Here is an 11,993-nt window from a genome sequence, read left to right on the forward strand (position 1 = left end):
GACAGCTATAGAGATTAATATTTAGAACAAATTAGGAAAACCACTATTTAATTCTTTTAATTTTCCAAGAAAAAGAAATCTGTGGATCTGCTGCTGAAAGACATGCAAAAATGCAAAATTTAAAGACATTTTACGTCATAATAACAAATTTTGGCTGTGAAGCTTTTAACGTAAATTTACAATAAATACATTTCCCTTTTAGCATTTACTTACTCTCAGGAGCCAGACCTCCTTGGTTTCCTTTCCAAATCTGTCGTGGATTAAGCTGCATCTTCTCCCATAGGTTACTTACCTCTCTGTGCTTTAGTTTCTTCATTGTGTAAAGAGAATAATTATAGTACCTACCTGAGAGGGTTGCTGTGAAGATTAAATATATTAATATCTATTATTATCACTGGCTCAAAGTAAGTTCTATGTAAGTGTTACTATTATTATTACTACCATTATCACCATTATTAAAATATTTCAATAAATCTATTTTTTATCTAAGTATCCTTGAAAGTTGTTAAAACATACTTTTCTTAAAAACAGGAAATTACACTGCTGGGATTCTGAGACTGATCAAAATTTCACATTGGGCTCTGTTTAGAGTATGGTCTGGTCAATTCCAACACCAAAACTTAATTTCTAAGAGTTTCCCATGTACAAGTTGTTTATATTGATGGAGTGTTCTTACTCTAGCTAGTTTTGCATACTGTAACTTGAAATACTTATTCAAAAAAACCTCATTTGAGCCACATAATTTGTGAAAAGTTCTTACTTAGAAATACTTATTTTGATATACGGGCAATAAGGCAGACAGGTGAAAAATGTAGTTGGTTAAAACTGCAGATTCAAAAGAGGCTAAGAACTATAGATATAGTTATGATAACTTATAAAAGTGATTCGATTCTTAAAAGCCCTGTATCCTCCAAGGGTGATATAGATTAAAATTAGCTTTTACAAGAGTGGGTATGGTTTTACCTTAGCAGGTGTTAGCCCCCTTTAAACTCATGAATATGACACCAGGTGGTCAATCCTACTATGAAAAGTTACATCTAAGAGGAGATTTGAATCTTATCAAAAAGGCACACCTGCCCCCAAGTCACACTTGTGTTAGTACTTAAAATTCCTGCCATTATCTCCACTTTCTTTCAAAAAGGCAGATTTTCCAAAGATTTTCGGCCAGATATCAAGAGGCGGTGTACCATAAAAGGGCCTTATAGTCACATAAATTGAGAAATGCTGTGGATGGGACAAGATTAAACGGATGTATTCCTTCAATTTGTTACATAGATATTTATTTAGCGCGCTGGGAATTAAAAGTGTCAACAAGACAGACCTTGTGGAATTTATATTCTAATGCAGGTGATAGAAAACTAAAAGAAACAGACACAAAAATAAAATGCTTACAAACTGTATTGACTATTATGAAGGAAATAAGCAAAGAGCTGAGATAAGAGATTAGTAGGACAACCCATACTTTAGAAAGTGCAGGGACTATGGCGGGACTCTTCAGGGAGTGAGCATTGTTATGCTAAGGCCTGAAGTAAGAGAAGCAGCCAGCCATGTGCCAATGGGTGAAAAGAACATCCCGGACAGAGGGAAGGGCACGTGCGAGGGCATGAGGGGGAAAGGGTGTAGTGCCTTCCAGTGAATGGATCAAGATCAGCATGGTGGAGTGAGTGGTCCCAGTAGATGAGGCTGGGCTCATAGGCTGTGGCTGCCAAGTCACACACAGGAACTGGAGGCCAAGGTGATGAGTGTGAGCATGGGTTCAGGTGTCCCCGGAAGCTGTTATGGACAGAGGAGAAACCGAATCTGGGTTACATTTGAGGAGCTCATTTTGGGTGCTGAGCAGAGAATGTGTCAGGAGAGGCCCAGGGGCTAGTGAGCAGGCCACATAGGAGGCTGTTGGGGTGGCCCCGACAAGAGCTGACGGTGTGGGGGCTACCTTACAGGCGGTGGATACGCAACGAAGCCCACTTCTCACAGTTTTCAAAAAGCTGATGTGTGGCGTAAAGTTTCAAGTTTGGGAATAAAGATCCAAACTGATCTGATGGAGAACAAACAGGAAATGCCAGGTTTAAGAATTAGCTCCTAAATCGTTGATAATAGACTTTTTTTTTTTTTTTCCTGAAGGGAATAAAGGTTTATTCCACTACAATATTACCTGCAGGGAGCAGTGTTTATAGGAAGAGGGTAAGAGGAAAGCAATCTATTTTGGCAAGCAAAAAAGGAGCTGAGAGGGAGATTGTGGAAAGATTTAAGCAATGGGGATTTTTGTTAGGAAAGCGGGCTTCTGCAATAAATGGGAATACTATGAGTGGAGGTGCTTGGGGAGCTAAGAGAAGAAAAGGGACATGAGAGACAGCGTCTTATGCAGTGTAGTTCAGGGCCACTGTTACTTATGTGTTCAACTGGCCTCGTGGTTATCTAATATAAGGACATTCATGCAATTTTTTTTTTTTTTTTTGCAAATGTTCACAACTCCCTGCAATTCTGCAGACTCTTCAAAAAGAGCACTGGACTTAGAGTCTGAAGACTGGAGTTCTCAAGGCAGCACTGTCACCTACTGATGGGGAAATATGCCATTGCATATTCCTCTTTAATGAAAGAGGTCTCCTCTTTAATGAAAGCATTGGACCTCTTATTAATAATAAGGATACAATATTAGTTACCAAGAAAATGTATGACATTACCTCAAATACTAGGAATGCCTCTTTAACAAATTAAAATGCAGTTCGATGAGGCTCTAACTTGCAGTTTTGATATTTGCTGATTCCAAGTTGCTACTCCTCAAATTTGCCCAGAGTCTTAATATTTTAGTAGCTAAGAAATGCCAAGTTTCTCACTGAACTTCTATTTACTAAAATAACGTATCTAATTTGCAAGAATATACGTTTTCCTCACTGGATGCAATAAAATTATTTTCATTCTGAATGGGAAGAAAAGCACCCCAGTAAATTCTTGCTTTTCCTTGAATTGGCCCTCGAGCAACAATGATCGCTCACCACTTTGCTGGGATTTTTTGCCTTAATGCCATCTTTGCAGTCTATATGACGTTAGGAATGAAAAAGTGTTCTAATATTGTCCTGACCTTTTAGCCCTGTAGTAGGCCCAGGGAAGGAGGTGCTAAAGCAATTTGCATTATTGTGTTCTTTGTGTCATGAATTTCTTTGAATCTTGGGCTAAAGAGATCCCATCTCAATGTCTGTAAACATGGACGTTTTCCACAATACACCCTTCGTGCCTGCAAGAATTCTGTCGGACTTAAGGTTGGAAACAAATAATTATGCTGAAGTTTGGGTTAATTCATGTATGAGTCATGTCCATCTGAAATTCAAACTTGGCAATGGTGCCATTTGCCTTTCCCTTTGCCCTTATTGCCCTGGTTGACTTTATGAGCCCCCCGCTCAAGAGGCAACTTCCTCAAATAGCAGAACTTCCTTTTAAAAATTTTTATTATCAAGGAGATTTTTTTTTCCTTAGGATAGTTCTGGGATAAGTGCCATTCCTTTTGGGCTCCAGAAGAGGATAAATATAGCTATCATATTTGGCTGACACCAAATTCATCTCTGTTTGTAATAAATTAACAGCTACTTCATAGAAATAGGTTTGGGTCAGACAAGAAAGCCTAAAATCCTAGAACTATATCACATTTCACATTTTCATCGCAGTGCAGGGGGTTCCTGCTTATGTGTGTAGCTATCTAGAATGTTTCCTTTTTCACAGAGCACGAGCCTGGACTATTGCGGGGTATTCCAAAAGGCTGGGTCTTGGTTGTCAGGATGATAGCCACAGACCCGGCAGCCCCACTGGGCTGGAAAGCTGAGCATAAAGCCTCCAGAGATACTGACTTAAAAGTCCATGTTGACAAGGGCTCCTATTTCTGTTATTGAAGGTTCTGATCATTCAAGACAATTAATATAGACAAATTATAATTTAAAAAAAAAAGATGTCCAAATCACCCTCAAAATGTCATTTGACTGCAGTAGGGCAGCATAGTTTTTTGGCATTAGGTGATCTTAGGTTTGAGTTCTAGCCCTGATGCTTTGGAGATGCATGAACCTTGGTGAGTCACGTAAGCTTTCTGAGTCTGTCTTCGTGAAATGGGCTTAATAATATCCCATATGATTGTCATGATAATGACTGAGCATTGCTGTATGCAGCACACAGTCAGGGTTCAACGAGTTGTAGTAGGCTGTTTTTGTTGTTACTTTAGTTATATTCCTAAATTCCTAGAGATACTAACTTGGGGACAATCAGTTATTCAAATAATTTAAGATTAATTGTTTCCAGGGCTTTGATCCACACTGGGAATATGAGAAGGGAAGTCCCATTTTTCGCCCCTGCCTACAGAGGTATAAATATCACCTAAGTAGCTTCAGCCTGGTGCAAGAGGCACGGGAGATGTAGAGGTATATGCTTTGTGATTAAGAAAGTGTAAGGGGGCCAGTGGAAAACAATTCTGCATGCTTAGAATGAATGCTATGTTCTGAATAAGTAAGCTATTTTTTTAAAAATGTTTTTTATTTATTTCTGAGAGAGAGAGAGAGAGAGAGAGAGAGAGAGAGAGAGCAGGGAAGGGGCAGAGAGAGAGGGAGACGGAGGATCTGAAGCAGGTTCTGCACTGACAGTAGACAGCATGATGCAGGGCATGAGATCATGACCTGAACCAAAACCGAGAGTCGGGCCCTTAACCAACTGAGCCACCCAGGCCCCCCTGAATATGTAAGCTATGTATTAAATGCTCACTAAAGAAAATAGAGTTGGCTCTTCAAGTCAACACAGATTCAAGCTGGAAATAACAGTACTGGTGTAAGAAATGTGGGATGGATTACTGATTTGCAGCATACCAGAGAGAAGGGACTGAAATCTCTGGGGTATCAGCAGGTTGATACCTTAAAAGAGGAAAAATTTAAGGCTTAATGTGACAAAAATAATTTCAGGGAAAAAAAGCACCATATCTATGGCAACATTTAGGTTAGTTTAACTCATTTCACTAAGAGAAGAGAAAGTCTCCTCTGTGTGCTGTGGAATACAGGATAAACGGATGACTCTGTCCTTTTTAATCGAGTAAGAAAATAAGAAAAATTAACAGATCTCTACAACAGAAAAGGGAGATAAAGTGCCAGAAGACAAGTATAAAGTGGTATAACCTGTGCCTCAAAAGTGGTATTTTTCCCTGAAAGAGTCACCCATGAAACTTCTGAGTCTCCATTCTGAGAAATATTGGATACCGAAATAATTGGGTTTTCTAGATTGTAGTCCCAGAGGGTAGGGGTTAATGAAACCCATCTTTACCCCCACCCAATACACTGTTATAATAAAGAGTTTATTTCAATGAATGAGAGACAAAAGGGAAGAATACTTTATACACACACACATACATAGGGGCATGCATGGTACTTCCTAGAAGCTCTAAGGAAAGAGATATCAAGGTGTAATATTACATCTTGCCTTGGTGGTGGGGGGTGGGGGGAGAGGGTTGGCCATCCAGGTAAGGCTAAAAGAAGGAAGCAGCATTTAAGTTAAACTCTAGGGGACTGTAAAATTTCAAAGAAGGGAAATAAAGCAAGGTGTTCACGTCAAACTAATTGAAATTATTGTGGACCCTCAGTGTCTCAATTTCCTTGCTTCTCCTTTATTCCTCAACCCACTATTGAAATTGCTCTTAATTAAATCCAACTGTGATCTCTCACTTCTTACCCACTTGATTTACTTGTGGTGTCCACTTTTTTTCTCCCCAGCTTCCACAAAATCACTTTCTCTTGTGTTTCTTCCTTTCATCTAGCCTTTTATCTCTATCTTTTTTTTTGCAAACTCTTGTCCCCTAAAAACAAACAAACAAAAAAAAAAAAAACAAAACCTCATTCTCAGGATTCTGTCTTAGATGTTTTTCTTTTCTTCAAAATTTTCTCTTTTTTTTTCCTTCTTCTCTCTTTTCAGTTTTTACTTCTCCAAAGGAGAAATCGTCCCTTCTTATACTATCAGCTGAAATAGATACACTTACATCTTCCTAATCCATATCTCTAATACAGAAGTCTTTCTCAAGTCACAAATTTCTGTATCTACTTCTACTGGACATCATCACATGGGTAAGTCAAATGCATCACGTTCCAAATTAAATTCTTTATCTTCTGTCCCTAAAATATTCCTTGTCCAGACCACATGAAAGACATCCATCTCTCCTATTATCTGTGAAAGACACCTAGAATTGATCATACTATCAGCTCTCTCCCTCATTCATCTCACTTCCAATTTCTACCATTTGCCCATTTCCACCAAAGCTATCCCTACAATAATCTCCTGACTGTTTTCTCTTCTTTTCTATCTCCCACAAGGTGACCCTAACTATTTCTCCCCTCTGTTACTGCAATAAGGCTCCAGGTTTCCAGTTAATTTATATCCATTGCTCCTTCGACCTAATATCTCTCCTATCTTCTGGCTGATGTGATCTACCAGAACCACAGATCTGATTATTTCAGTCCCCTACTTTAACTCCTTCGAGAAACCCCATTGTCTTCATGATAAAATGCAAATCCTTTAATGAGACAGGCACACAAGCCACTTAATGATCCCTGCTCTGCTGACCTCCCCAGCACCAACCCAAATACCCATGGCTTCCTGAAATCACCATGTTGTTTTAAACCTCCAGGGCTTTTTAGAGTCTCGTGTCCTGCCTGTAGCACACTCGGTCTCTTCCCCTCCTTATTCGGCTTCTTCTGTCTTGTCATATCAATGCCGGATGATGTCCCCCTTTAGGGTCACCTCCCTCAGAAAGCTTTTCTGATGCTCCGCTCGGTTCTGTTCCTCCCTGCTTCCACAACATTCATAGCATTTCTTTATTGGAGTACTTACCACACGATAGTGTAACTATCTGTTGATCTATCTGTGTCCTGCAGTTCCCAGGAAGCCCGGAGCTGTAACCTGTCACAAAATCCTCCAACTAGGACATAATAGGCATTTAGTAAATATGTACTGAGTTTAAAAATATGAGCAAAGCTTTAAGGATGGAAATTTGTTGAATGCGTTACAGGAGAATGACTAAGACATTTTGCAGGATGGAGGAAGGTAAGATTTGAAATGCCGGATTCTGAACTATGTAAGACAAGTAAAAGGCAGGGATGAAGACCAGGGCTGTGGAAAGAAACAAAATGCAAAGCAATGCAGCTTCACCACTGAACCACTGATGTAAAGCCTCCCCCCCCCCCCCCCCCCCCCACTACAAACCTCGATTTTGAGGCAACAGAATATACACTGAGATTGAGAGGCGAGGGCACAAGGGTTGAAAGTGAAGGATGGACTCCAAACCTGGAGTCAATTTTTGCAGCGTCATTATGGCTTCAGAACTGGAATTAGGGAATTGTTGTGGTTTCCAACTTGACTTGAATAGGAAAGATAAAATGGGATTATATCATGAAACATCTTAAATGCCTGGCTGAAGAGAGGGTTCTAAGTCTTATGGTCCCTCAGCAATTGCCGAATAATTCTGAACAGAAGGTGACAAAATGGGAGCTTAGAAAATAAGTCTGACCCTATTATATAACACTGAATGCATCAAGGAGGCTGAATATAACTGAATATTAGGAGAATATTTAATTATTTTGTTAAAAATAATAAATGCTCAAAATAAAGGGGCAACAGTGAAAGTAGAAGGAAGAAAAATGCAACATCCATAGGAAAAACTGGGGTTAGCCTTGAGACTTGATAAGAGAGAAGAAGACATACATTTGCAACAGACATTTCAATGAGATAGAATGGTTAAATATTGATTACAGAAACAAAATATTTCACCGAGCTAGGTACTTTATTTCTTTGAGAAATATCTCCTTAGGTTTAGAGTACTGTGTTCTTCTTTTACAAAGAATACCAATTTATATACTATTTTTAATAAAGGGGGACTTTTCATTTGAATGAGGGCAGAATCTTAGACCGGTGAGGTATTCACAGGTACCCTGGAGGTATCGTGTAAAGTGACACAGGGCAGTGGCATAGAGCCACAGGCATAGTGGAAGAAGCGTAGCCAGTTCTGATGACATATACATATTCTTGCCAAGCCAGCCTGGTGTTAGAGACCTTTAACTCTACTCTTTGATCAACTCTTCCTCCCCTAAAATTATTATTCTTAAAACAAAACAAACTACATTCCAATCAGATAACACTCTTTTCAGAATACCAATCCAAAAAAATAGCATTTAGAAGTATTGAGGAATATATTCTGATGACATTTTCTACCAATTCTTTGTCTCTAACTTATTCACGTCTAACATAAAATTCTAGAGACCCCAAACATTTCCATATGACCAGTTTTCTAAACTCATAAAGTAAAGAACATACGTTAATACTGGCTCCTGTGTTTTGATAGAATTGAAAACAATTGTGACAACATAACCTATTATCAATTGATTTTAACCTTATTATATGGAGCTCTGGAAGATCATATTAACATTGAAAAGCACAAAGTTGTCACATAAAATAATGCTTTTGATTATAATTAAACGGGAAGAAACTCTCATACCAGAATGAAATGATTACTTATGTATTGGTCATTCTTTATTGGACACAAAATCCTTGAGGATAGGGATATGACGTATTTGTTTATGTATCTTCAGGTTTAATGCAATGCTTGGCATATAACAAACAATCAAAAATATTTTTTAATGAATGACATTTAAAAAAGTATAACACTTACATAGAACCTACTGTGCACCAGGCACCTACCCACCGTGACTTACAAATATTAATTTGTTTAATTGTCATTAGAGAAATCTTTTACAAAGGAAATTAAGGCATGGGGAGGTTAGATTACTTGCCTGGAATCCTACAGCTTCTTAGAAAATGATGGAGCCAGGCATAAAACACAAGCATAGCCATTCTAGAATCTGTGCTCTTAACCAATATTGCTTTTTAAAAAAACTGCTGCCTTTAATTTTTAAGAAATGTTTGTAAATATATCTTTTATTACATTTTGAACTGAGAATAAGAAGACCTTGGTTTGTGTTAAATTTACATGGTTTGTGGCTTTGAGCAAGTTCATTAACCTAATGGGTCCTTAATTTCCTCATATGCAAAATCCAAATAATAGCTGGTACCTCACAAAGCTCTTGTGAGCCTTAAATAAAGTAATTTATGTGAAAATGCTAGAACATAGTTGGCACCTGGGATATGTTAGTTGGTGTGCCAAAGACAATGGTACTATTTTCCTCCTTCTCTCCTTTCAAAGGGTACATATTTGCACATGACACATCATTCAGGTCTTTAAAAAAATGAAAACAAATTCTATGTTTCTTAAAGCATTATTTCCAATATCTTTCCAAGCTACAGCTAATTTACGAAAGCATTTTCTGGATGGTCAGGTAAGCTTCAAACTCAATAGCTTGTTTTCTGGAGAAAAAAACATGTTTTTCCCGGAAGCTATTATGGTTTAAACATCTACCATCAGGGAAAACAACCTCTTTTTCTTCTAATTGGGAAATCAAATTAGATATAGTTTTTAAAGAAAAAAAGATTCAACCGACAGTAGAACATACGGCATTTATTTTCACCAAGAACCTCCAAAATTAACGGGCTCTACCAAATTTGACAGGAACCATCTCAAACAGTGGTTCCCAGTCAGGGCTTCACATTAAATCACATAAAAAAAAAGTGGACCCTTCCTCAGATATTCTGATTTAATTGGTTTGGGGAAGGGTCTAGATAACCTTATTTTTTTGAAAGCTCTCCCATTGATTCTAATTTGCAGCCTGAGTTGAGAACACTGGTTTAGGTTATCATTGAAAATATCACATCTCCTATTTCCATTTCATTTTTACTGCAGTAAAACACAACAGTAGATAATATCTTCATTCACGTCAACATTTAAAGAGTCTGAGAAGTTCACCAAGAACACAGTTGCCACAATACCACTAATACTAAGATTTAGCTCCATTTTTTTTAACTGATTGAAACAAATGTTACCTTTATACATCCATCATCATTCATTATCTGGAATTCAAATACATAAAAAAATGGGAAACCAAAGCCGTATTTATATCAGGTAATTTTCTTCAACTCCAAGCATCATGAAACAATACAACTCTAAGATTATTTATGTGTTCTTGTGAATAAGTTATAATAAGGATTTCATGTTTACTCAGTGTATTGGTGTGGTCAATAAATAATCTTAGAGCATTTTACAATATGACTGAATATTATTCTTATGGCTATAGTTCCCAAAATTAACTGTAGATTAGAGGCATTGAACCAAAACAAATCCTGGCTGATGGATGTTTTCAGCTATGTTAAAATATTGAGTAGAAATGAGTGCCCACTGAGAATACTGACTTAAACTAAAGATGTTTGCAAATCTAATCACCTTAGTTCCTTTCATAATGTCAGTGTAGAGAACCAGCACTTTCTACTTTTATAAGCTGAGTTCTTTAACTGAACACATAGTAGGCTAGCAACATGCTATTACAAATTATGCTTTACAAATCCCACAACACTAAAAGCATTCCAACTCTATTTTTACTGGTAAGCCAAAGTGGCCCAAATGTATAAAATATTTGCTTTCTCTTACCATTTAAAACACAAACTTAGACACTCTGCTATTTAAAGATTATTTTCAGTAACTACATGGTCACACTTTGATTTCTTTTGAGCATTTCACTTTTCATCACCCAATAATTTCAACAAATAGCCTTGAACAGATGTCTTGGTTTAGGCTAACTAGAGCCACGAAATTGTCGGGGTCTCCCGAAGATCGGCAAATGGAACCCTGCCTCCTAGTCTCGCATACACCATATAATATTAGGTAAAGCTTTCAGGTAGAACTTTTCTTAGGCATATTTGCAAGGTAAAGCCTGAATAATGGGTTAAAAATCGAACTGGATTGTTGGAGTTTGACTTTGATTGGATTTCCTTGTACCTCAAGGAAAATGACTGCTTGGGGAAGAAGAATTCATCTGTTAGAGTTTTTCTTGATGTCTTTCACCCAGGCTTGGAAAGAGCATCATGAAAAAAGAGTACCCTTTTGGAAACTACGCACACAACATATTTTTCCTAATAGGTGTGAAGAATGGCTGCTATGCATAAATGATTGTTGGAAAATAATTCTCTGTAAAACATGACTTAACAAGCAACGCCATTCACCACTGTGCTCATTTCCAATATCCAGAACGATGACACATCACATAGATGCCGATATTATCTGTTTGTTAGTTAATAAACACCTTTTGGAAAAAATCCACAACTCTCAGCCCCGTAATTTTCATACCCAGTAAGTTGGAAAATAAAACTTTTGAGAGAAAATTGATACTAGTAACATAGTGAAAGTCACAAAAAATTCAGAGGAGCCTGCAATATGAAATCCTAAGTTGTAGCACCTTCCCAGGACAACCCTCTTTTCTCTAATCAAGGGTAAAGTGAGACGACCGAGACTAAAGCTGACCCTACATTTGAACCTCAAAGCACCACAATCAAACTGCAGTTTTGCAATCAAAAAACAAGATACCTTGTGCCCTTCCACTGCTAACCATCCCCGGGAACATCCCAAAGCTTTAAGTCCCATTCATTCCCAGACCCTCCTTACCTGGAATAGTCTCACAGGGCTGCTGGGCACAGCTCAGTAGAAGCGAAGGGCATTCGCAGGTGGTGGCTCCAGAGACTCAGGAACTCAAGCTACAGCGCCCATCTCCTGAGCAGGAGATGTCAGCCTCAGGGTGAGGTGCACGGGGTGCGCACCTCTCCAACCCCGGAAGGTCCGCGAGCCGCGCGGCGCAGCCCACCCAGTTGTCTGGGGGGCTGGCTTTCCTAGTTTGACGAGAGAGCAAACTGCGTTAGTCCTCAGCCCTCCTCCTGCCCTCCCTCCCGATTCCCTGACACTTTACTTCTGCCTTAACTGATGGTTTAAACCTAGACCCAGCTTGTATTATGGGCTAAAAGGTAACTGCTTTTTCCCCATGCGTTGTTTCCATCTCCCCAAAGTCCAGGAGGCTCACCTTCCGGGCGCCTTCCTTCCCTCGCCCAGC

General features: G+C 38.6%; 1 protein-coding gene across 1 annotated transcript in view; it reads right to left on the minus strand.

Moving 5' to 3' along the window:
* CALCR (calcitonin receptor) overlaps positions 1 to 11,765 on the minus strand; it is a 155,114-nt gene extending 143,349 nt beyond the window's left edge. Inside the window, exon 1 of the mRNA XM_019443328.2 lies at positions 11,555 to 11,765. The gene's annotated coding sequence lies outside the window, so the exon portion shown is untranslated. The remainder of the gene's footprint in view (positions 1 to 11,554) is intronic.
* Positions 11,766 to 11,993: the final 228 nt, after the last annotated feature.

The sequence above is a fragment of the Panthera pardus genome, unplaced genomic scaffold (assembly GCF_024362965.1).
Source record: "Panthera pardus isolate Hobbes unplaced genomic scaffold, ASM2436296v1 HiC_scaffold_8, whole genome shotgun sequence".
Taxonomy (NCBI): Eukaryota; Metazoa; Chordata; class Mammalia; order Carnivora; family Felidae; genus Panthera; species Panthera pardus.